This window comes from Lampetra planeri, chromosome 3 (assembly GCF_965212315.1).
Source record: "Lampetra planeri chromosome 3, kcLamPlan1.2.h2, whole genome shotgun sequence".
NCBI classification, from domain to species: domain Eukaryota; kingdom Metazoa; phylum Chordata; class Hyperoartia; order Petromyzontiformes; family Petromyzontidae; genus Lampetra; species Lampetra planeri.
In genome coordinates this window covers 19,342,964-19,369,830 of record NC_136109.1, presented here as the reverse complement: position 1 = coordinate 19,369,830, position 26,867 = coordinate 19,342,964, and the positions used below count along the sequence as shown (strand labels likewise).

Sequence of the window (26,867 nt, the reverse complement as noted above, 5' to 3'; positions counted from 1 at the left end):
GACGACACTTTTGGAGGCCTTTGCCCAGCCGTGGTGGGACGCTGAACGGCCAAGTTCGCGAGAAAGCCAGCTTGCATGGATGTACAGTCACGGTTGAACCTCGCCAAACGCGGCTCGCCCAGAAGCTTCCAGCCATTGAAACGCAGGGTGCTTAGCAGGCGACACTCAGAATTCCATGGCAGGACTGGGTAAGCAAATTTGAAGCTAATAATAGAAGCTGGCCAGTAAGTGCCTTAGATGTAATCAGGAAGAGGCGATTGTAATGGTTGGCGCTCGTGTGGCATTGGAGTGGCACTCACAAGGCTGGTGACCAAGGATTAGAGCCAAAGCCAGATGGCAGAGCACAAATTGGGCGTTAGGGTGTCGGGAGACGTAACAGCTGCAGGATCTGGGCAGAAGGAAGGAAGCGATGGCGGTGTGTTATGACATTACTGGCGTTGGCTGTGATGGCGTCTTGCCGTTGATATGTGCAGTGTATACCGTATGCGTGCTCGTGTTAAAATAGGACCTAGAGCGTGACTAATTCTGTACATCTACGAGAGAGACCGTGATTGCTGTTACTGTCTTGGAGTCATGCCCAGAGACAAGAGAGAGTTGCTGGAGGGAGTGAGGGGAGAGCGAGGGGAGGGAGAGACAGTATGTGTGTGTTGAGAGATTTAGAGGGGTGGAGGGAGGAATTATTGGGAAAATGTACAGCAGTCCATTATGTCGGGTGGGGCAGTGGTTAGCGCACTGTTATTTACCCGGAATCCTGAGTTAAATCCCTGATATCACTCGCTGTGGCTCACATCAGTGGTGAGTAACATGAGTGGTCAGTGCGGGGTGAGGAGGGAGGGGGGCGTCACCAATCTGCGTTGACTACCGTGGTGAAGTATGGTCAAACAACGCACGTGACCAACACGTGGTGAAGTATGGTCAAACAACGCACGTGACCAACACGTGGTGAAGTATGGTCAAACAACGCACGTGACCAACACGTGGTGAAGTATGGTCAAACAACGCACGTGACCAACACGTGGTGAAGTATGGTCAAACAACGCACGTGACCAACACGGTGTGGGAAGGCCTCTTCGTCCACCAACCGAGGGGATATCACGACGGATTTGTTCCAGCAGCGGATAGATCATGGCCTACGACGACGACGACGATGAAGAGAAAGAGTGAGAGGAGGAGGGGGAGATATTGAGACAGCTGGGAGGGAGGGCGAGGGAGGGAACGAGGCAGGATGCAGACAGTATTCATAGACGACGAGATGAGCGAGAGTGCAGGGAGCGCATGTGCGAGTGAGACGCTGTGCGAGTGAGACACTGTGCGAGGGAGGGGCGAGGGAGGGAGAAGGGTGGGGGGTGAGAGACGGGAGTGAGTGTGAGATGAGGGGGGTGAGGGAGAGATGAGGGGGACGAGTGTGAGATGAGGGGGGTGAGGGAGAGATGAGGGGGGTGAGGGAGAGATGAGGGAGATGAGGGGGGTGAGTGTGATAGTGCGCGAGTTAGAGACGGAGTGTGGCAGTGGGACACCGAGGGAGAGTGAACGGGAGGGTGTGGGGATGAAGGGTGGGGTAGGGAGTGCGAGAGAGGGAGGGGGGGGGTGTGGGATTGCCAGGGGCACGGTGCTGGAGGGAGAACGAGAGGGAGGGGGGTGTGTGGGATTGCAAGGCGCACGGTGCTGGAGGGAGAACGAGAGGGAGGGGGGTGTGTGGGATTGCGAGGGGCACGGTGCTGGAGGGGGGGGCGAGAGGGATGTGTGGGATTGCGAGGGGCACGGTGCTGGAGGGGGGGGTGAGAGGGAGGGGGATGTGTGGGATTGCCAGGGGCACGGTGCTGGAGGGGGGGCGAGAGGGAGGGGGGTGTGTGGGATTGCGAGGGGCACGGTGCTGGAGGGAGAACGAGCACGAGAGGGCTGAGTCTGTTTAGCGTGGGAGTGAGAGACGGAGTGTGGCAATGGGAGAGGAGAGTGTGGGATTGAGAAGGGGGAGGCTGGTGGGTGAGCCCGGGGGGGGGGGGGTGATGGGGACGGGCGAGTGGGAATGTGGGCGGTGAGAGGCGGGGGGGGAGCAACGGGGGGGGGTGATGTGGGGGGTGAGAATGTGGGCGGTGAGAGGAGGGGGGGGGGGCAACGGGGGGGTTGGGGGGAGTTACTGGGTTCGTTGCTGCTGGACCTGAGCCCAGTGAACTGGGTCAGTGGGGCTCGTGACGCGTCACACGGGGCCTGTGACGACACGGGGCCTGTGACGACACGGGGCCGCGTGTTGACGCGCTGCTGCTGCGTGTGTTTGTCGCAGGGGGGGGGGGGTCTGGCTTACACGTCCGATATGAGACTTACGTCCTTAATAATAGAGGTTTGTTTTTGGGTTAGATGGCGTAAATGTTTACGCGAAATCCGAAATGAGACTTACGGCTGAGCCAACCTGGAGGTGGCACGGTGTTCGATAATCGCTGGCATCCCGTATCGAAGCAACTCACGGCCAGATTACTGAGAATACACCGCGCACACGATATGGAATATTGTTACATACGCATTGTGTTGTTGTATTGCATATATAATTATGGTGCGATTATACAGCTAAAAGTATAATATTTCGGTGCAGTATAACTCACTGATAATTGTCATATAGCGATTGAGTTTCTTCCATTACATATGTTATTTAAAAGATTGTTGCAGAGGAATGTTTACATTTGCATTATTACACAATTATATCGGACTAAAACATAAATCTACGTCTTCCTTTTCAACACGCGTGGGGCGGGGAGAATTTCCACATTCGTGTGACGGAGCCCAGAATTTCCATACCACAAACACTTGATTTCACAACCTTGTAATAATTGTATCGACCTCCAGTACACAATAGTAACCATCCTAATGAGCCGACTCGGCAGTAACATTTACCTATTACGTACGTGTGATACAGATATTAGTGTAGAGATTATTCTTCTTGGTTCTTTCGGTAAAGTCACGTAGAATGGAAATAATAAAATAATAAAAAGAAAACATAAAATAATTCCCATGTGAGAATTATTTTAATATGTTTTATTTACGTAGAATGGAAATAATAAAATAATAAAAAGAAAACATAATAAAATAATTCTCACATGAGAATGGAAATAATAAAATAATAATAATAAAACATCATAAAATAATTCTCATGTGAGAATTATTTTATTATGTTTTATTCTCACATGGGAATGGAAATAATAAAATAATAACATTTAAGCATAATAAAATAATTCTCATGTTTTATTTTTATTATTTTATTATTTCCATTCTACGTGACTTTACCGAAAGAACCAAGAAGATGAATCCCTGCAGTCACGAAAGCTTTAAATCGAAATTTAGTGTAGAGATTATTACCCGGCTGAGGGAATGAAGCAATAGCGTTAGTAGCCATTATCCTGTTGGGCCCATGACTTCATTGGTATTCATTATTATTATAATACAGAAAGCATTAAAAAAACATCTCATGATAGGGACATTATATTTGAGTTGTGTTCATAAAAGCGATCCCGTGCAGGGTTACTCTCGAATTCGTAAACGACGATCAGCACTGAGCGGTGTGAAATCTCGTGATGTTCCACAAGGGCTAGAAAGCTGAGATTCAGCACAATGTAAACCAATGTTTTCAATTTGATGACGGTGCAGAGATTGTTGATTGGTATCACTCAGGACAGAGTCAGTCAAAAGTTCTGCATTGTATAAACTTAAATATATACACCGCCACAAAACCGTCCATTGATCAATGTACCCGTTCAAAATACTATTGTTGAATTTAAACATTTCAAGATCAATCGTCGCTATTAACCTCGAATATATTTAAAACATTGATTATAAAAGCAATATGGGCGTTCATATAATTAGTAAAATGTTCTACAATCAAAGTCACGTGACAATCTGTGATTGAGTAGCTGCGGTGCACTGTCGACTCAGGGGCTAGTCGAGTTAAGATTCCCGACCACGGCTAACATCAGTGTTGAGTAGTATCTGAACCCTGCCTTGGACCTCCCTCCTTGACCATCCCCTACTGAGACCAGTCTGGTGAAGTATGGTCAAAAAACCACCCATGGGGAGGATTTGAGTCTCGCCCCACATTTCGATGAAACACGGAGGGCCTCGGACACAAGGATGCTATTATGCTCTTACAAGTCAAGTAAACATATATTACTCTGTAGTAAGTAATATTACTCCGTGTGTTGACGCCACTAGGTCACCATGGCCTGTGTGGGGTTGGTGCCAACACACCTCGTCATCGCTTCCTTCCCTCTGCCAGACGCAGCCACCATTTGCAGAGTAAACAATGTGCAATACTGCGTTGGCAGTGGTTGCACAGGCCCAAATAGCACATGCGTCAAAAATAAAGTTGTTAACCTCTTCCAAATGCCTGGCTGCGTGCAAGATTAGGTGAACGTACCCTCCAGACAGAGCGTCTAACAATATAAAAGGTAATCATTGCAAGTTTCCTTTGCACCCATTTGTACGCGTGAAAGGAATTGCTCCGTCTCATTTGTGCAGTTTTCCTCACTCCATGAGCACAGTGATTTTCATTTAATTAATTCAAATTCCAGTCCTGGATTAAGCCAACTATCTCTTTGAGCTGATAATGAGCATCGGTAATCTTCTTGGTTCTTTCGGTAAAGTCACGTAGAAGGGAAATAATCAAATAATAAAAATAAAACATAATAAAATACAATTCTCACGACGTTTCGGCCACAACGCTGCTTGCGTTGTGGCCGAAACGTCGTGAGAATTGTATTTGATTATGTTTTATTTTTAGTTTTTTAATAAGTTTTATTTTTATTATCTTATTATGTTTTATTTATATTATTTTATGTTTTATTTTTATTATTTTATTATTTCCCTTCTACGTGACTTTACCGAAAGAACCAAGAAGATGAATCCCTGCAGTCACGAAAGCTTCAAATCGAAAGCATCAGTAATGTGAATTCACCATGCTGGTCAGTGCCGAGGACAAGATGAGAGTTCACTCAGTACCGATGCTAACCATGGAGAGGGAATCGAACTCAGGTGGCAGGGTTCATAGCATAGTACGCTAACCCCTGCCACCCTCATGCCCACCACCAAGACATGTTTAATATACACGTTGACTTCTCATTAAAAGTGATTTATCTGCCCAGGAAAATCCTGAAGACCACGACAAAATGTGCAGTGTTTAGGACAATCGCTGCCAACGACAGTTGCTGCGCCGGCTTCACCCACGACAAAAAATGTAAACGATTACCAAAATCTGGAACAAATCTGCCCACTGCACCAACATTGGGCAACAGGGCTGGCAACTTACCCTCAGAGAGCAGACAAAGGTTACAGAATTTCCCAAGGTTGTGTGCCCTCTAGACCAATCACCACTCCACCCAAATGCACTTTTCAGTAAACTCAATTTTCTATGGCTGGTTATAACTCTATGCCATTGCCCTACCAAGGTAATGGCAGTAAATGTTTTGCCGGTTGTGAATACCCCAAGTGCATTGGAGTCATGTGACTCGTTTTGAAGAGTCTGCTGCGTTGGAATGTTTGGCAAAGTCTTTGTTGAGGGTTTTTTTCCTTCTATTTTGTGGGCAAGAAAACAAGTGGTTAGGGAAACCTCATGCAAACGAGGGGATAATCCTTAGAACGCACGGCACACAGGCCTGGAACCCATCTTGCCGTGCCGCGATGTAATGGCCGTCTCGCAGGCCATTGCGTTCGGGGGTCCTCACGGCGCAGGGTGATCACTGCGTGATCCACCAACCCCTGCCCTCCACAGTTGCGTACGATGGAATACGATTCGTATGTACACGAGTTATTCAATTAGGATTTTTATTAAACAAATTCATGTAATTGTTTGCATAACACCAACATAACATGTGTCACTGCAAGCACAGAGAGCACACGACTGAGTTGCAAAGTTGGGATTTCAGATACTCAACCCCCCAGTGGGATGATATGACATCATCATATTGCTCGAAGGTATATAAAAAGAAATAAGCACCATCTTGCCTCCACTCGCAAGAGAGTGCAATTTCCACTTCTGTTGACCAACCCCTTTAAAGAGAACGTAACATATGTGACATCAGGTGATAGAAATAATGATGATCATGGGAGGTTTGGGATCACAGTGAAAAGTCACACCCCATAAATTAAATGTCAAGGCCGGCTCACAACACAAGGGACAGCTACCATCAGCTGGAGTTTCACCTAGGGTCGAAAAATGCCAAAATAGAAAACCTGTCAAGTTAGGGGTGCAATTTAAATGCAAGTTGTTGATGTTGTTGGGTCTAAGAACAGTTTCAGAGACGCAGATTTTCACTGTCTGGAGAAACCGGATTAAACTCGTGCAGGGATGGGCCCAGGTCGTGTTCAGATCTGGAAATTCCATTATCGCTAAATATGTCTTTGCCGTTGCATGTGTGTCGCAACTATGTGGGTGTGTCCATTGTATTTGTGCATATTCTTTAAGTCAAAGAGTCTCCCCGGCCGAGCGAGCGTTGGATAGCACTCTGGTTCAGATATCACACACCAATGAATGTTGGGCCGTGGCTGAGAATCGAACATAGCTAGCCAGGTTTATAGTGCAGTGTGCTAATCACCGTGCCACAACTCCACCTCGATCGAGTTAATTACGAGTAAAATATCACATCTCAGCAATCTGCCATCACCCCCTTCATTAATCACCTTTCACATACTATTAATGCCTTAATTCATGCTGGAAAAGCCTCACTAAGTCTTAAGACCCTCTGGAGGATTCTGCAAGGTAATGTTTGGACATTTCCCATTTCGTCATCTCCATATGGGGGTAACCACAGTACCCGGACAAAAACAAAACATCCAATGCATTAGAAGGGATAACATACGCAAGCATCCACACTGATATAATCAAGAATCTATTGCTGTACCACTCTCTCATGTCCACGTTGCAGCCAGCCACCCCTTGCACTATCAACCCATTACCCCGTAACCACCTTCTGTCCTCACCACTCACCGCTCACATCCTCACCCCTCGAAAATCTGCCGCACCTCCGATTAGCACGGCTGGCTACGCACGGTGGGAGAGAAGTTCTACATATATACACGTACCACCACTCCCTCCCACTCTTATCCTCACCATTACCATTTAACCCCTCACCACCCCACGTGGTCCCACCAGTCCGACCGTGTCCCTCCTCTCTCCTCACCGCCTCCCCCCAACCCCCTCCCATCCTCACCCTTCCCATCCTCACCCTTCCCATGCTCACCCCTCCCATCCTCACCCCTCCCATCCTCACCCTTCCCATCCTCACCCTTCCCATCCTCACCCCTCCCATCCTCACCCTTCCCATCCTCACCCTTCCCATCCTCACCCCTCCCATCCTCACCCTTCCCATCCTCACCCTTCCCATCCTCACCCTTCCCATCCTCACCCTTCCCATCCTCACCCTTCCCATCCTCACCCCTCCCATCCTCACCCTTCCCATCCTCACCCCTCCCATCCTCACCCTTCCCATCCTCACCCTTCCCATCCTCACCCTTCCCATCCTCACCCTTCCCATACTCACCCTTCCCATCCTCACCCTTCCCATCCTCGCCCTTCCCATCCTCGCCCTTCCCATCCTCGCCCTTCCCATCCTCACCCTTCCCATCCTCACCCTTCCCATCCTCACCCCTCCCATCCTCACTCTTCCCATCCTCACCCCTCCCATCCTCACCCTTCCCATCCTCACCCTTCCCATCCTCGCCCCTCCCATCCTCACCCTTCCCATCCTCACCCTTCCCATCCTCACCCTTCCCATCCTCACTCCATCACCGCCAGGGATCCCGCCCGTCTCATTGTTTCAGACGCTCACCCGTCCCCTCCTCCCTCCCCCACGTGCTCCCCCCCCCCCCCCGCGCTGTGCCCCCCCCCCAACTCCTCACTCCCTCCCAGCTTCTCCCCCCTGCGCCCTACATTTCGCAAGGCGGGTTCACCGGGTTCATGCAAATGAGCACACGGGCACGTGCGAGGGAGTGTACATGGGTGGGAGTGTGTGGTGGAGTGCCTGCGTGTGTGGGGGTTATAGCTTTTTGAGAGTGTGTGGTGGAGTGTCTGTGTGTGTGTGGAGGTTACATACATATCCTCACCATTCCGTCAAAAACAACCCCCTACCTCCTCGTTTGTGCCGGACGGCAACGCTGTGGTGGGCAGTGCCGTGGGGGGAGGGCCAACTTAGATTGGCCATTCCCCTCATGGCAATTGTAACCACCACAGCGGCCAAATGGGGGCTCTGAACGGGAGCGAGTGGCTGGTAACCCCTCCACCTTCAATTAATTACCACCAAACCACGATTAAAAAATTTAATTAAGCTTGTGCCGGAGGCCCCGGGGGGACAGGCGTCTATGACGTCTCCTGGCCAAACCCCATTTGGTGGAGCCAGGAGACTGAATCCTTACCCTCGGGGCTCCTCCAGAAACAACAAAAACCCAACACAGGTGGCGACGTGGAATGTTCGAACGCTCACTGGGGAGGAGAGACTGCCACTCCTCTGTCGGGAGCTGGACCGGTACCGCCTAGATCTCTGTGGTATTCAGGAGGTCCGGTGGACCGGCTCTGGCTCCTGCCTCTAATCGGGGCAGGAGACTGCCAAACAACAGGGAGTGGCTCTTCTTCTGACCAAAAGAATGGAGGGGGCGTGGGAGCGTGGCGGAGAGGTGTGGGAAGCTGTAAGCCCCAGGCTACTTTGGGCTCGCCTTCCCATCAACCAGAGGCGAGGAGTGGTGGTCGTGGTTGCTTATACCCCCACCGAAGACGAACATCCGTGGAGGGATGCAGGCAAGGCCGATGAGTCAGATGCCTTCTACGACTTCCTGTCACAGGTGCAAGCTAAAGTGGCCCCTCGGGATAGAGTCATCTTGTTGGGTGACTTCAATGCCTGAGTTGGTCATGATGCTGCCACTTGGTCTGGAGTGATTGGAAGGCATGGGCCAGATCAGCTCAATAACAACGGCAGGAGGCTGCTCGATTTTTGTGCAGCCTATGGGCTTGTAATTACCAACACGCTGTTCCGGCATCGGCGCATCCACACAACATCATGGATGCATGCCGGGTCCAAGCAAGAACATCTTCTGGACTACATAGTGACAAAACAGCGGATGCGGGCCCATGTCCTTGACACCAGGACCTACCGTGGAGCTGATCTACCCACTGACCATCGACTTGTCATCTGTAAGATGCGCCTGCCATTCTTCCACTCCGGTGGTGGGTGTACACCCAGGACCCCATTCAAACCCATAGTGGTATGGTCTCAGCTAGCTGATAAAAGTTGCGAGAATTTCATCATCGCTTGCGGCTGGGGTTGGCATCGTCCCCCACTCATCCTGATGTCGAGGGGAAATGGGTGAGGTTTAGGATTGTAGCTCATGCGGCTGCAATGGCTGCTTTGGGTACACGGTCCAGACTCCCCCAGAGACCCTGGCTCACAGAGGAGATGTTCAGGCTGGCTGAGAAAAAGTGACAGGCCCACTCTCACCATCTGCAGTATCCCACATCAGAAAATGAGGCTTACCGCAGCCTTCGCTCGGAGATTCAGAGAGCCATGAGGCGCTGCAAGGATGGGTGGTGGTCACGGGTTGCTGGGGAGATGGAGTCTGCCTCAATTGCCCGCGATCACAAGTTGCTCTTTAACTCCATGAAAAAAGTAACCTGCAGTGCCACACCTATTACCATCATTTGGAGAAAGAACGGTGATCCAATATCCGACTCCCAGGACCAGGTTTGCAGATTTGGTGAAAACATCGTGGGACAAAATATTGGAAAAAGAAGTCACCCAAATGAGGTGCCATCTGTTGAGGAAGTACTGAAGGCGATCTGGAGTCTGAGACCAGGAAAGGCACCGGGCAAAGATGATCTCCCAAGTTAAATGCTGAGGGAGGGTGGCGTTTGTGCACAGACTACCCTACATGACATCATAACAACAGTCTGGACCACTGGACGGGTTCCACAGGATTGGAAGGATGCCCTGGTCCCCCTCTTTAAGAAAGGGGACCGCACAGACTGTAACAACTACAGGGGCATCTCACCCCTCAGTGTGCCGGGAAAGGTCATTGCAAGGATTATTCAACATCGCCTTGCTAGGCATGCTGAGGAGAGGCTTGTGGAGCCCAAATGCGGTTTCAGGAAAGAGCGGTCCTGCACAGATGCCATATTTTCTGTCCGTCTGCTACAGCAGAGGTGTAGGGAATGCCAACAAGACCTACATCTCTGCTTTATTGACCTGGTCAAGGCTTATGATACCATCAGTAGGCCTGGGCTCCGGGTTGTTCTTCGTGCTTTCGGAGTCCCTGACCCTCTGCTCATGATCATTAAGGACCTTCATGATGGTGAGCGGGCCCGGGTAAAACTACGTGGCCGGGAGTCAGAGCCATTCCCTGTTCACCTTGGGTGCGACAGGGATGTCCTCTGGCTCCCACATTATTTAACATCTATTTCGACCACATAGTTCGTGAAGCCTTCAATAGCTGTACCAGAATAATTTCCATCAGGTACAGATACAATGGGAGGCTGATCAATGCCCAGGTGCGGTCTCAACCATGTTATGTATGCCGACGATCTGGTAATTGCTGCTCACTCAGAGGAGGAGTTGGAGGCGCTGTTGCTGAACCTGGAGCTTGCCACTAAGAGGTGGGGCCTTACCATCAACCCCACCAAAACTAAGCACCTGCCTGGGTATTTTGTATCATGGACACTCCACCCCCACAACTCCCAATTGGTGATAGGGCAGTTGTGGAAAGAGTGGAGAGTTTCCCATAACGGGGCAGTGTGCTCATGACCAGCTTCGATTTGACAGCAGAGGTCTCACTCCGAATCAGTCTAGCGGCATTATCTTTTCATCGGTTGCGTAACGCTGTGTGGAAGCTACCTGGTCTGTCACTCCGCACGAAGCTTCAGGTCTTCTTGGCCACAGTCATTCCCTCCCTTCTCTACGCTTGCGAAACGTGGACCCCCCTAATGGAACATCTTCGCCGGTTTGAAACATTTAGGCTGGCCTGCCTACGATCCATCCTGGGTTTAACCAGGCTGGCTTGTGTGAGGAGCTCACAATTCCTTAAAGATCTGGACAAAGTCTAATCGGTGAGCTCCTCCAGCAGGCAAGACTGCATTGGCTGGGTCATGTAGCCCGCATGCCCAGCCACCGCATGCCTAAACCGCTTTTATTCGGCCGGATAGAGGGGGCTAAACGGGCTTGGCACGGGCTAGAGAAGAGATGGAGTCATGTGATACAGGAGGATGTGGAGCTGAGTGGACTTGCCGATGACTGGTACCAGCGGTGTCAAGATCGGCCTCAGTGGAGGAGGCTCGTGAAGGACGCTACTGGCGGTGGAGTGACGTTCACATCGAGCGGAGCGCCGGGTGCTAAAGCACAGCAAGTTGGCACAGTAGGGGGCACAGGTGGTGCATCAGCCAGTCATCTCGGTCATCTCAGTCAGTCGACCCGTGGCACCTGGGTCTGCCCCGTGACCTCCTGCCAGCGGGCGTTCGACACTTCACGTGGCCTCAACGTTCACATAGCCTGGCACAAGCGTCGTGGTGACGTCACCGCTACTTAGTTGCGAATGACGGTTATTGTTGTTGGAGTGTGTGATGGAGTGTGTGATGGAGTGTCGGGGAGCGGTAGTGCAGGCGGTCAGGGCGCTGCGCTACGAACCTGGCGACCCGGGTTTGATTCCTGCTAACGGCCGGCGCCGGTGACGAACCGGTCCTGAGCCTCCCCTAGGTAGACTCAGCCTTAAATTAGTACAGTACCTGGTGCGGTGTGTAGAAAACATCGCCACAGGGGGAGACAAAGGCGGCCGGGCGTGGTGCTGGCCACCCACCCCCTCGCGTGCCGTGCCAGCCTTCAGAGGTGCTTGCTAACAGCACTTACCCCAACAGTCTGTTAAGGCTATACGGGGGAGCTTTGTCTTTGGAGGTTATAGTGTGTGTCTGATGTGTGGTGGAGTGTCTGTGTGTGGAGGCTAAAGGGTATGTCTGAGTGTGTGGTGGGGGTATAGTGTGTGTCTGGTGGAGTGTCTGCGTGTGTGTTGAGGTTATTGTAGTGTGTGACTGATGTGTGGTGGAGTGTCTGTGTGTGGAGGCTAAAGGGTATGTCTGAGTGTGTGGTGGGGGGTATAGTGTGTGTCTGGTGGAGTGTCTGTGTGTGTATTGAGGTTATTATAGTGTGTGTCTGTGTGTGTGGGGGGGGGTGTTTCTTTGGTGGAGTGTCTGTGTGTGAGGAGGTTATTATAGTGTGTGTCTGACTGTGTGGTGGTGTTTCTGTGTGTGTGTGGAGGGGGTTATAGTGTGTGTCTAAGTGTGTGGTTGAGTATGGGGAGCGGTAGTGCAGTGGTTCGGGCGCTGCACTACGAGCCTGGCGACCGAGTTCGATTCCTGCTCACGGCCAACACCAGTGACGATTATCTGAACCGGTCCTGGGCCTCCCCGAGATCGACTCAGCCTCAAATGAGTCACTGGTGCGGTGTGTTATAAACATCGACACTGGGGGGACAAAGGCGGCCAGGCGTGGTGTTGGCCACCCAACCTATCAAGTCGTTTCCGCCTTGATAGGTGCTCGCTAACAGCACTGGCCCCAACAGTCTGTTAAGGCTATCTTTGTTTTTGTGGGGTGATAGGATGTGAGGTGGAGTGTCTGTGTTACAGTGAGTGATGTAGTCCATGTGTCGTGTCTGTATGCGAGTAATGCATATGTTAGTGTCTGTGATTGTAGTGTTTGACTGTTATCGCGTTTTTGATTTATTATCAAGTGCAGTGTGTTATAGTGTGTGATGTAATATTTGGCTCTTAAAGAGTCTGTGTGTGATGTATTGTCTATGAAGCACAGAGGGTTCTAGTGTATGTGACTGCCTGTTACAGTTTTAGTTTGTGTGCTGAACTTCTTTCGTACCGTATGTGTGATAGTGTGTCAGTGTGTCACGTAGTCTGACTGATCACCCATCTAACCGGGCTTCAACCTGCTTCGCTTCCAACAACCGACCAATGTTATTGGTCACACACCTTAAGACTTGGCTGCGTTAAGACACCGAGGTGCCAGAATAGACCTCTTTATTTACGCATCTAGGACAGGTTTTAGGAGTCTCAAAACTCGCTTTGATGAGGCTCCTGTACAGAGTGGGTTTGGCCAATTCTAGCTTCCAACAACCGACCAATGTGATTTGGTCGTAAACCTTAAGACTTGGCTGAGTTTAGCCACCGAGACACAGGGGACAAACATAATTATTTATTCGACTTAGAAAGGTTTTAGGAGTCTCAAAACTCGATTTGATTTGGGTCCTGCACAAAGTGGGGTTTGGCCAATTTTAGCTACCAACAACCGGCCAATGTGATTTGGTCGTAAACCTAAAGACTTGGCTGAGTTTAGCCACCGAAACAGAGGGGACAGACATAATTATTTAATCGAGTTTTAGGAGTCTCAAAACTCGATTTGATTTGGGTCCTGCACAAAGTGGGGTTTGGCCAATTTTAGCTTCCAACAACCGGCCAATGTGATTTGGTCGTAAACCTTAAGACTTGGCCGAGTTTAGCCACCGAGACACAGGGGACAGACATAATTATTTATTCGACTTGGGAAAGGTTTTAGGAGTCTCAAAACTCGATTTGATTTGGGTCCTGCACAAAGTGGGGTTTGGCCAATTTTAGCTACCAACAACCGGCCAATGTGATTTGGTCGTAAACCTAAAGACTTGGCCGAGTTTAGCCACTGAAACGCAGGAGACAGATATTATGATTTACTCGCCTAGGAAAGGTTTTAGGAGTCTAAAAACTCGATTTTATTTGAGTCCTGCACTTCGTGGGGTTTGGCCAATTCTTTAGCGAGTGTTTCTTTGTTGTTGCTGCTTTGCAGGAAGAAACTGGAGTGGTTGTGGAGAATTCGTACAAAACCGAGGGAACAACTTGTGAATATATTTGGAGATTGTGCACCGCATGGGTACCCTTTGCATCTTTGTGCATGTTAATTCTCATTACCTGTCAAAATCTTGAGGATTTTTCTATTTTGATCATGTAATAAAAAACACACACATGCAGCCATTTTTCACTAATCTACATAAATTTGCGGGTAATCTTCACGTTTGCCTGCAAGTTTGTCCTGAGAAGTGCTCCCTCGAAACCACTCCAGCAAATTTCAAGAATGAGTCATGTGAAAGCATACCATGTGTTGTTTAGGTGAACCAGGTTTAATATTAATTTAAAACAAACTATTAGCTTTGACCCAATAATTATATACTCTTTGGTTATTTCGGTAAAGTCACGTAGGTATAAAATAACATAATTATGTTTATTGGCTAGAAAACTGCTTATCCAATCTTCATTTACAATATCCCAGGCACGTGGTGTATGCCTCTTTTCAAAATCATACTAGTACCCATATGCGATGCTGTGAGTAGTGGTGGCTCACTGATAAGCACGAAGGTCAATAAAACCTGTCCAGCATTGAGATATCGCACAATTACTGTGGTGTAATGTTGATGTTGTATTACAGTAGTTATTCACAATTCCATTTTTTGACAGTTAGTGTAGTTATGCGAGTAGTGCGGTGATGCGAGTGAATAGTAATGTAATATTTATATTACCGTGATTATACATTAGCTTGTATATTTTAATAGACTACTATAGTTTAGTAAGTCATGTTAATATTGTAATAAAGGTGAGAGTGTAAAGATGTAATTTGTGTAGTTAGAGCTAAACATTTGTAGTATAACTAGTATATATTATCGTGGTAGTGCAGTAATAACATTAATCATGTAAATTGCTACTGTGGTAGTAAGTCTAGTGACACTGTGATGATACAACTTATTTATTTATTATGTAATTCTATCAGTAAATGTAGTGATGCTAATTGTATTGTTAATAAGGGTAGTGCTGTAATATTACCAGTGTAGCCAAGCTATTGGTACTGATCACTGATTGCAAGACGGTGCACTGATGTCCCTGCTGTTACTGGCGGTTGTTAATGGTGGAGTTAACAGTGCGGTGTGTCGTCACTCATACAGTGGTGATGTCACTTGGAGCGAATCACTGTAATCGCAAACTCTATTTTTCCTTCTCAATCACGCACCCTTACAAAGCACTACTGTACATTATACACTCTCATAAAGGGATCGAACAAACGCAGTGTCTTGTGGAGACGGTGGCTTCTGTGGGCATGGGATTCAGGCAAACACACGTGCATGGGAGTCGCCATTTTGTTGAGGCCCAACATTTATGTGTTGTGTCTCTCTCACCTTGTCCCCGTCTCACTGGGTCTCTCTACAGTCATTAGAAGGGGATTTAGAAAATGACACCACTTTTAAATTATTTGCGTCGTATACATTTTACGAGTTTTTTTTATATATAGTCATGATAATAATGATATATTGTAAGGTTAATGTGAGTGGTGAATGATATCCGAATCAGCCCTGGGCTCTTCACCAGAGGTGTGGACTCGAGTCATGTGACTTGGACTCGAGTCAGACTCGAGTCATGAATTTGATGACTTGCGACTCGACTTGGACTTGCATAACAATGACTTTGTCCCACCTATGAGATGTGGACTCGAGTCATGTGACTTGGACTCGAGTCAGACTCGAGTCATGAATTTGATGACTTGCGACTCGACTTGGACTTGCATAACAATGACTTTGTCCCACCTCTGCTCTTCACACACCAACGCACACTAACCACAGCAGTGAAGTTTGGCCAAACCCCGACAGCGAGAGGAACTTAATCCATCATTGGATTGGCAGAGGACTGGAAATGTAATTGTAAACGAATGCATTAATACCCTTTATTTTAAAAGGGAAAGCCTTACCAAGTCTCAAGTTTCTGGAGTGAAAACTTCCATTATATTCGACTAGAGGAGAGTCCTACATTATAATGTTTTTTTTTTAATTAATTCTACATACGAGTATATTGTGCCTGGGACAAAACTGGGGAACCTAGAGAAGAACTCGTACACAACAAGAGATGATAACGCCAAAAGCTCAACACACATGCATTCAAGAGTCTGCTTGCATTGCCGTATCTTGGCCACCTTGCAACCATGTGCATTTAGAAGTTTCACACATCTCTGCGTGGTCCACCAACCCTTACCTCCAGGGCTTCATTTTTTATTTTACATTTTTCTGAACGATGCGAGGTTGACTCGAAGTATGGGTGTAAGGCACCAGCACCAGAGCACTAGGTATGCCGATCTATAATCATGTTTTATTGTACCCCTATACAGTATTGCGATGATTTGATGAACAGGTTGAAATTTAATTACATACAAAACAAGGCGAGATGATGTGGTGTGTGCCAAACAAATCCTAAAACAGCATTCCAAACTGTTGCGGCTGAAGTTGAAGAACCGCTCACCCCAATGCACTGAATCACAGCATTGCACAAGTTTGCACCACCGCTTACTAGTCTTGCGCAAGGTATCTTGTTTTTATTAAAATAGGTGTAAAGATCGTGTTTATATTACGACTATCGAATTTCCAAATGAGATACATTTTTTTGAGGTGGGTGCGAGTTAAGACTTGATTCCCGACACGTTTTGCTTGAACAGTCAGTTTCTTCGATATAAAACGTTCAAGTTGAACTTGTATTTTTGTCTCCGTGTCTGTCTCTGTGGCTCCCTGTCTCTCTGTATCACGATCTCTTCATGTCCTTCTGTTAGTCTTCATGTCTGTTTGCCCAACTCTCTCTGTATCTGAGCCTGCCAACTTGTCTCTATTTCACACCGTTTTTCTGTCTTTGACTTTCTCCCTCTTTGAATGTTACAAGAACTATTACACTACTAATAATATAGTAATAGCAACTATAATAACATAATTCAGAGGTTGTTTTCTTCATATGTTTGGCCAGTTATTAAGTATGGCAGGAACCCCATGAACTCACAAATACATAACACATTGCTGCGGAGGGAGCTGGTAGGAACGTTGGGTTGCTCGGTCAATGGCCAGGGTCAACGGCGGCGTGGTGTATTCCGCAAATAGGGCACCACGGGGTGACCAGCCCCTCCCCACCCAGCCCCACCCCTCCCACCCCCCACCCTCCCCACCCAGCCCCTCCCCACCCTCCCCACCCAGCCCCTCCCCACCCAGCCCCTCCCTCCCCACCCAGCCCCTCCCTCCCCACCCAGCCCCTCTCTGCACGACGGACGGACACAATAATCCCCTGTGGGCTGGTGTAACCAGGAGGTTCCTACCAGTATAATGTACATATAGTCTGAAATCTGGAACATTCTTAACTGAAAAGTAATGTTTCCTGAGATATGTGCTTGCGATAGATATCCGTATATAGATCCTCCGCTATGTTCATGGTACTGTCTTTACCATTGGTTATGGTTCCATCTTTCTTTCTCAGGGCTAGTCTTTGCGATTTGCCAATCATCAACTTCCCTTTCTCTGTTTTTATGCTCATTTCTTTTTTTGGCATGACAAAAAAAACAGAGTTCCCCCCAAAAACGAAATTACTGGACATCATTATTGAAGCACAGAACAGCTGTTGGATACAAACAAGCGGCACTATTTACTAAAGCTTACACATAAATTAGACATTTTTATTGTCTCAATCGTTCCATTAAAAAACTGAGACAAAACTTACTTGCAAAAATGTATAGATCCATGAGCCTTCTGTTATACGTATATATAATGTTCATATAGAGCATAGAGAGCCAAATAACACGAATTAGAGGAAAATCAAGCACTTGAGCAAGCTGGATTTAGAACAAAAATGTAGTTTTTTTACCACCATTCACCACATACATTCCATCATATGAAAGAAAATATATCAAATACCATAATGCCTGCATTTCACAAACTATGAAAACGCATATGATTCATGGAAACTGATGTAGTCATACTCTTTGGTTCTTTCGGTAAAGTCACGGATGTAGAAAAAGAAAATAAATCATATCTCTCGCTGGTTCAGCAGTTACACGGCTGGATTCTTTTCTCCGCCTGAGGACGACCGCTTGTGTTGCGATCGAAACGTCGTGATAGATTATTTTTATTATTTTATTTCCTTTTTCTACCTACGTGACTTTACCGAAAGAACCAAAGAGGATGGATTGCTGCAGTCACGAAAGCTTCAAATCAAGATTGATACAGTCATCCAGGCTCTCACAAGAGGCTTTAAAGTTACCAATATGAACAATGATAACTATTTACAAAAATGGAAGAGTTATAATACTTCTGCATGTAGAAAATGTAATATAACACAGAGGAGTCAAGCAAGGAGATATGCTCCCAACAAGGTTATTGACAGTGACACTTATAATATAAATTCTGAAGTTGGTAGATGAGAAATGAAGGCGTATATATACACATTGAGAAATTATAAACAATCTTAGATGTTACGTCTGATAGTCGTTACCATGTCCAATGGAAATGAATTATAAGAAATAACTGAAAAACTAAGCAAAGAAGGTTGCAACATTGGGCCAAAGATAAATATATTTTAAAAAAGTCATGTATAACAATTTTGTTGAACAAACCAAAATTTATTGTAGGGACATAATTGGAAGACACAACTGAGTATGTATATCTAAAAAAAATATTAAAGGTGGACCATGATCACAATTATGTAACACAGATGTGAACAAGACAAGGTCAGGGTAATTTTGTAAAATGTTACTTGATATTAAATAAAAAAAACTAATGTGCCCAACGATGACAGTTTTCAATGGGCGCACATTACACATGCTATGCCAATTTTCAGAAACATGGACACTGACAAAATGGAAAAACTGAAAAGTACACGCAGAAGAATGGAGGGATGCTTACTGGCAATGACACCAAAGGAGGGATGTCATATTGGCTGCAGATAAAAGCGAACTTGGGCAGGACACAACAACACGTCACCAGAAGGGACAATAGCTGGTGGTCGACTCACGGTGGAGTGGCAACAAAACGAGGGAACACACCTGGAGGGATGTCCACTGCGGAGACGGAGTGAGGGGATCAGCTCGTCAGCATGGTGGCTTATGGCATCCCAAGACCATGTGGGGCGGCATCGACTTGTAGAGGCCTACATACAACAACAGTGGATTGAACATGGCTATTGGTGTATGTACGTTGAACTTGTTTCGCACCGTACGAAGCCAACCGTGCTAATTGGCGGTGCGGTGGAAGAACAACAAACTAAACACAAAACGCAGTTCTAAAGAAATGAGTTTTTAATCGAGATCATTTAAAAGTGCACAGCTCCAGTGGAGATTTTGATAGTGCAACAGATTAACTCGGCACAATCCACCAATCGCATGACCTTAAAAAGACACTGGTGTGTGAATGTGTACCACCGCCACCGCCACGTCCAGAAAGATTATTGTGGTACTGGTGGGTGGTACTGGTGGGTGCTTCTGGTGTTTCACGAGCGTGCCATCACAGAAGCTGCTTGGGAGGATGCCACTGCGCGTCATTCGCCTGCCCTAAATATTCACCTCCTGTCCCAGGCCACCGTGACACTCTGGCAGTGCTCAGCATTTCATTGCCACACCTCTCACCTGGGCGATGCTATCGCCTGTGGGCGGGTCTACCTAACTGCCCTGCTGAAATGCCAGCAAACTTCTGGGAGGCTCAACAGGCAAATCATATGGTGAGCTGGTAGTCCCTCCCACAAGCATCCCACCTCCCCCACCACACCTAACGACAACAACAACAGCCGCCGTTTGCCACGAAGGACGGCGACTACACCGCAGCGCTGATGCCAGGCTAGGTGCACTTTGAGGTCACGTGAAGTGGCGAAGGCTCGCTGGCAGGTCACGGGACAGACCCAGGATCCATGGTTTGACTGACGGAGTTGACTGGCAGATGCACCACCTGTGCCCCACCACTACAGGAACGAGGCTCATTGTGACGTTAGCACCGCCGAATGCTCATAGGGGTCCACCCACTCCTTTACCAATCCCGCCCACGAAGTAAGTCGGCAGGAGTCGAACACGAGGCCAGAAGCAGATGTAATCCAGGACAAAATCACAAATTTCACCAAAGCTTCGAGATACCACGGTGACAGCCTCTGTGAAAACCGGGACACCTGTGGTAGCTTCTTCGTGTGAGTGAGCAAGGCAATGATCAATCCGCTGGTAGCCAAACCCCAGAGGTCGCAATCGGGTACCCGATACCCGTACCCTACCCGATACCCGGCTACCCGTACCCGGCCGGGTACGGGCACCTGTTTGCGACCCTGGTGCGGCCGGGTACGGGTAGACCGTGAGTCACTGGTGAGTAACCGTTTGTCACTCATTTCCCAACGTCTTGTCTCTTCTCACAATTCAAGTTCCTAGAATCAACCCACCCGCGCCTGCAACATGGCTTCATCCCAGAGGTCGTAATCAGGTACCAGATACCCGGCTACCCGTACCCGGCCGGGTATCGGGCACGGGTACTGGTACCCGGCCGGGTACCCGTACCCTACCCGGCCGGGTACCCGTACCCTACCCGGCCGGGTACCCGTACCCTACCCGGCCGGGTACGGGTACCCGTTTGCGACCCTGGTGCGGCTGGGTACGGGTACGGGTAAGGAATCAAAACCCGTATGCGACCTCTGCCAAACCCGCAGCCTGGAAGAGGGGGCGCTGGTTCGGGAACGATGCCGCTCCGGCCGCGACTGTTCGCCAACGCGGACGTTAGGTGGCGGTGTTCAGCCGACTCCGCGCCGAGATGACAATCGTCGAGAGCAGTCGGTAGGGGGCACAGTTTGAGAATTGTCTCTGCCAACTTTTTAGTCTGCACATCGCGCGCCAAGAAGAAAATCGGAACCATATAGCGCAGGGTAATAATTCGTATACAAATACAACAAAATCCAACGCAGCCAAACATATGCATAGTTTAACACGTAGGCTTTCGCGACCAATATTATTCATAATCAAGCAGTGAACTATTTGTCTTTTGTCAACATGACACGTTTTTGCTGATTGGCCGTGTCGGGTGGTGGAGAGTTACGACACAATTATAAATAAGGCGATCTAACCCAAAAACATTGATTATGAATACATATGCATGCATACACATACCAGCAATGCGCACACCACACATATACAAAGATCCCCCGTGTAGCCTACATATGCTGTTGGGGCAAGTGTTGTTAGCGAGCAAATATACAATATTAGCTTGGGATAGTTAGATTAAGTCGTAGTGTGGCCAGCACCACGCCAGGCCCCAGTGCTGATGTTTGAATCACTCGCCACTGATGTTATCAGAATCAAAATGTTGAATGCTGGAGGAATCCGATGAGCTATAAAGCTCTTGTTCACCGATGTCCAGTAGGGGCAGCATTAAATTCGAGCGGCCAACTGCTAACGCACAGATAGACACGCACATCTAATTATTTTTGCAATTCTAATTCATCACGAACAAATATAGTCAAGAGTCAACGCTAACCAGTGTGCCACCGCTCCTACAATGTACACAAAAACATACCCCACTACCAGACCAATGTGTACACACCACATATACACACACACACCACTAAATAGACAGACATACTGTGTACAACCACACCAATTCACAGTCACACAAGAGACGCGTTTAAAAACAATGGAGCTCAGCAGCTGATTTCATTCACAGCGCTTCCTTGTCTGATGAGCGTGTTGCCAGCTAACCATTGGCCACATAGCCATGTGTACACATAATCATAGTGACTATTCAATTTATTTATGTTGAAAAGCCTCATTCTCACGATTCGTCTTCGGGAGGGCCCTACAATTGTCAAACGTTGGCCAATTATTTTCCCAATCGTGGTTTGCGCGTGGAAGGACATTTGATTAACCAGAGAAATGCTGTTCGAACGAGGGGATAACGCCACACAGATGGGTTCACGAACGCCCATTGTTGTGCTGCCGGCTGCTCTCCACCTCATAGCCCAGCGGCCCTTCAAGAGTCACATTACTCGATTACAGTAATCCATTCGACTGCTTGATGGGTGATCTGCCGTCCGCCATGGTAACGTTGGATTCCCACAGTTAGCTTGGGGCCGATGAGCGAGGGTACAATGTTAGCGCCGTCTTTGTGCTGACCGTCTTGCAAGTCCCTTGCTGGTGTCAGCCGAGACCCGGGAGACACGTGTGGGCCACGTCTCCATACAGGCGATCAAATCGCCCGCCAGATTTCGTCAAGATCTCAAAAGCTAAGCAGGATTTTTTGAGCCTGGAGAGTGTTTGGATGTGCGGCCTCACCGTGCATTAAACCTCAGGTGCTGTGGGCTGTTGTAGAGTTACATGGTCAGCTGCAGAGTGCAGTGTAGCAATATCTATTGTACGCTGATCCGTCTATACTCTCTTCTCCATAATAAAGGTTTTTTAGGGTAAATCGCGTCAATGTGTGTCGTTAGACCCGCCACCACCCGACACAGGCAATTAGTAAGGTTTGCCACGTCAACACATGCCCAATGAGTTACTCGTCCAGCACACCGGTGTGTTGGAGAGTAAACCCACATTGACAGTTCGACGTGTCGCCGGTAATTCCAACCAGCCTCCTCACTGAAACTCCGCTGTGCAGTATGGTCGAATAGGCTACACGAACCGTACGCCGAGGGAAGGCCCTCCTCATCCAGCAGTGGAGTGATGCTGGCATCGGGAACGTGTTAAATGTCAAAAAAAACATTGCGAACAATGTAACGTATCCCAGGGCATGAGCGTCTCCATTAACTTTCGCGAAAGTCACTCCCTGTCCTTTATTTAACCACGTAGGCACCCACCAGTGCGTTTGGACCATCGCATGTTGTTGGCTTTGTGGCTGATTGGACCTAAATGTGGGGATGTTGTTCGCACCGCTAGTGGCTTGGGACCCAGGCTGGACTCCCTATGGAGAGGGATTACCACGTGGCCAGATTATAATATTGCAAATACTGTAATGTCATAATGCGCGAGCCATTAGTATTGTTACACACAGCAAAAACTACCATCAAAGCGCCCGACCTCCTGGGATTTCCGAAGAAAACCAGTTTTGAGCCTGGTTAATATGTCTATAGACGTGGGGGCAGCGAGGTGTGGCCAGTAGATGGCAGCTAATTGCGAGCATTGTGAAACCCTGTGGCGTAGAAATCCCATGTTCCCGTGGAGGTGACCAGTCCACGTGACACATCCAGTACTCATGGCCTGTGTTCATCCAAGTAAACATCACCGAGTTTGAAGACTCTCTTATTCAAGAGGGTCCTGCATTGGGATCTCTGGCCAATTCCATACAGCAGTCTATTCAAAGGGCCACCACTGTATATTGTGTTTACAGACGACTGTGCTGTAATGATGATAATTCCACAGTCCTTTATCAATTCCTCCTCTACGCCGTGTGAAGTTACGTGGCTTTTATATTTTTAAAGTAAAAAAAAACAAAGTGTCTGCTTCATTTTTGATGTCGGCTCTGCCCCAGTAGCCGAAATTCCACATTCCTGCGACGGGAGACAGTACTGACATTATTTTTGCAGATGAAATTCATGTATTATTGAAATGACTCTACAGGTTATTATAGTTATATTGGTGGTAGCATAGTTGGCATGGGCCCCAGTGCAAGGAACGAAATGTGACCCTTCATGTCCACTGCTCCCTACAGTGTACTGTTTCTGTGAGAGTATGCATATGAATTCATAGTTGTGTACGTAGGTGTAATACGCTCTTCGTGTAATGTACGCGCACATTGATACAAATACGCATAAATACACCAAAGTCCACAGAAAGCACGTGTTTGTGCAATTGTGTATATGTATCCGGGTGTGTCTGAGTGGATACAGTAAATATGCAGCTATGTAAATGTGAGTGTATCGTGTATGTGTTGGTGTATGTATCAATGTTTACCTGTGTGATTGCGTATCTGTGTCTGCGTTTGTGAGTGTACTGTATCAAAGTGCATCAAAGTGCTCGCTAACAGAACTTGCCCAAACATTCTACTTGGCTATGCGGGGGATCATTGACTAGCCATGTAATATATCAAAGTGATTGTACATACAGTATATACTGGCAATGATATGGCGAAATGCGCTCACACTTGCATGAAACCGACCAGCTGAGCTCGATTTGTGCCCACGGCCAATACCAGTGGCCAGCGCTGCAGTTTGCATCGTTTCTGGGTTTCCCCTCCTTCCATCAACCCGCACTAAAGCAGAGTGGTGGCAGAGGATTGACAAAGGGCTGTGGATGAAATAGGCTCGTAATAGTTCATCATGCAGAGGAGCGAGACGAAACACACGAACATTATCGACGGCATAAACCCCGACACGGGATAAGACTCGAGTTGAAAATCGACGAATCGCGGGTAGACTGCGAAGACTGACAATGCCAGTAGGTATTGTTTTTTTTAAAAGTTTACATCCCGATTCGTATTCTATTATTTAATTTAATTTATTATTTTATCTTTAGACGTGACTTAACCGAAAGAACCAAATAATAATTCCTGCAGTCACGAAAGTTCTAAAATTAAGATTGAGTTTACATCCCTTTATCAATCCCGTGCAAGATGAAGGCCTCTCTATCTCTTGCTCTCTCTCTCTCCACGCTGTGTCGGTGATCGGGGGAGCTGCTATTTGACCATCCTTCAACCTCCGATGGTCAGTGCGGGATCGACTCCGAAATTCAGCGCCACTCATGTCAGCCGTGACCCTGGGAATCGGGGGGGGCGGGGGCACTCGGGCACGTCGCACAGCTGCGCTCACCGCTGCGCCACCGCTCGCTCCATCCTCGTACGTATCGATGATGTTCGTGCACAGTGACCATTACTTGTGCGCGGTTCATCTTCATTATCAGAGGTGCTCGACAACAGTCTGCTAAGAGGCTATACGGGGTTGTTGGGGGGGGGGCGATCTTTGTCCGTCCGTGCTGTGTCCAGCTGTGTGTGAGTGTATCGTGTGTGTGTATCGTGTGTGAGTATCGTGTGTGTGTGTGGGTGTATCGTGTGTGTGTGTGGGTGTATCGTGTGTGTGTGTATCGTGTGTGTGTGTATCGTGTGTGTGAGTATCGTGAGTGTATCGTGTGTGTGTGTGTCGTGTGTGTGTGTATCGTGTGTGTGAGTGTATCGTGTGTGAGTGTATTGTATGTGTGTGAGTATCGTGTGTGAGTATATCGTGTGTGAGTGTATCGTGTGTGAGTATATCGTGTGTGAGTGTATCGTGTGTGTGTGTATCGTGTGTGTGTGTATCGTGTGTGTGTGTATCGTGTGTGTGTATCGTGTGTGTGTGTATCGTGTGTGTGTGTGTATCGTGTGTGAGTGTGTCGTGTGTGAGTGTATCATGTGTGTGTGTGTATCGTGTGTGAGTGTATCGTGTGTGTGTGTATCGTGTGTGTGTGTGTATCGTGTGTGTGTATCGTGTGTGTGAGTATCGTGTGTGTGTGTGTGTATCGTGTGTGTGTGTGTATCGTGTGTGAGTGTATCGTGTGTGTGTGTATCGTGTGTGAGTGTATCGTGTGTGTGTGTGTATCGTGTGTGAGTGTATCGTGTGTGTGTGTATCGTGTGTGAGTGTATCGTGTGTGTGTGTGTATCGTGTGTGAGTGTATCGTGTGTGTGTGTGTATCGTGTGTGTGTGTATCGTGTGTGTGTGTATCGTGTGTGTGAGTATCGTGTGTGTGAGTATCGTGTGTGAGTGTATCGTGTGTGTATCGTGTGTGAGTGTATCGTGTGTGTATCGTGTGTGTATCGTGTGTGAGTGTATCGTGTGTGAGTGTATCGTGTGTGAGTGTATCGTGTGTGTATCGTGTGTGTATCGTGTGTGTGTGTATCGTGTGTGAGTGTATCGTGTGTGTGTATCGTGTGTGTGTGTATCGTGTGTGTGAGTATCGTGTGTGTATCGTGTGTGAGTGTATCGTGTGTGTATCGTGTGTGTATCGTGTGTGTGTGTATCGTGTGTGAGTGTATCGTGTGTGAGTGTATCGTGTGTGTATCGTGTGAGTATCGTGTGTGTGTGTATCGTGTGAGTGTATCGTGTGTGTGTATCGTGTGTGAGTGTATCGTGTGTGTGTGTGTATCGTATGTGTGAGTATCGTGTGTGTATCGTGTGTGTGTGTATCGTGTGTGTGTGTGTATCGTGTGTGTGAGTATCGTGTGTGTGAGTATCGTGTGTGTGTGTGTATCGTGTGTGTGTGTATCGTGTGTGTATCGTGTGTGAGTGTGTATCGTGTGTGTGTGTATCGTGTGTGAGTGTGTCGTGTGTGTGTGTATCGTGTGTGAGTGTATCGTGTGTGTGAGTATCGTGTGTGAGTGTATCGTGTGTGTGTGTATCGTGTGTGAGTGTATCGTGTGTGTGTGAGTATCGTGTGTGAGTGTATCGTGTGTGTGTGAGTATCGTGTGTGAGTGTATCGTGTGTGAGTGTATCGTGTGTGTGTGTATCGTGTGTGAGTGTGTCGTGTGTGTGTGTATCGTGTGTGAGTGTATCGTGTGTGTGAGTATCGTGTGTGAGTGTATCGTGTGTGTGTGTATCGTGTGTGAGTGTATCGTGTGTGTGTGAGTATCGTGTGTGAGTGTATCGTGTGTGAGTGTATCGTGTGTGTGTGTGTATCGTGTGTATCGTGTGTGTGAGTATCGTGTGTGTGAGTATCGTGTGTGTGTGTATCGTGTGTGTGAGTATCGTGTGTGTGTGTGTGTATCGTGTGTGTGTATCGTGTGTGAGTGTATCGTGTGTGTGAGTATCGTGTGTGTGTGTATCGTGTGTGTGTGTATCGTGTGTGTGAGTATCGTGTGTGTGAGTATCGTGTGTGAGTGTATCGTGTGTGCGTGTATCGTGTGTGTGTGTATCGTGTGTGTGAGTATCGTGTGTGTGTGTATCGTGTGTATGTGTATCGTGTGTGAGAGTATCTGTAATCATGGAGACAAAGAACCCCCATATAGCCTGCAACAGACTATTGGGGCAAGTGCTGTTTGCGAGCACCTATCAAAGCCCTGCACGGCACACGAGGGGGTGGGTGACCAACACCACGCCCGGCCGCCTTTGTC

At 47.9% G+C, this 26,867-nt stretch overlaps 1 protein-coding gene across 6 annotated transcripts in view; it reads right to left on the bottom strand.

Annotated features, from left to right (window-relative positions):
- LOC144739853 (uncharacterized) overlaps positions 1 to 26,867 on the bottom strand; it is a 63,561-nt gene that overhangs the window by 8,313 nt on the left and 28,381 nt on the right. For 4 of the 6 annotated variants that reach the window (XM_078622760.1, XM_078622767.1, XM_078622754.1 and 1 more), the window contains one exon: positions 18,879 to 18,982. The gene's annotated coding sequence lies outside the window, so the exon portion shown is untranslated. Of the gene's footprint in view, positions 1 to 299; positions 1,575 to 2,395; positions 2,473 to 18,878; positions 18,983 to 26,867 lie in introns of those variants that run through there. The other 2 variants (XM_078622772.1, XM_078622777.1) reach the window with 2 other exon arrangements.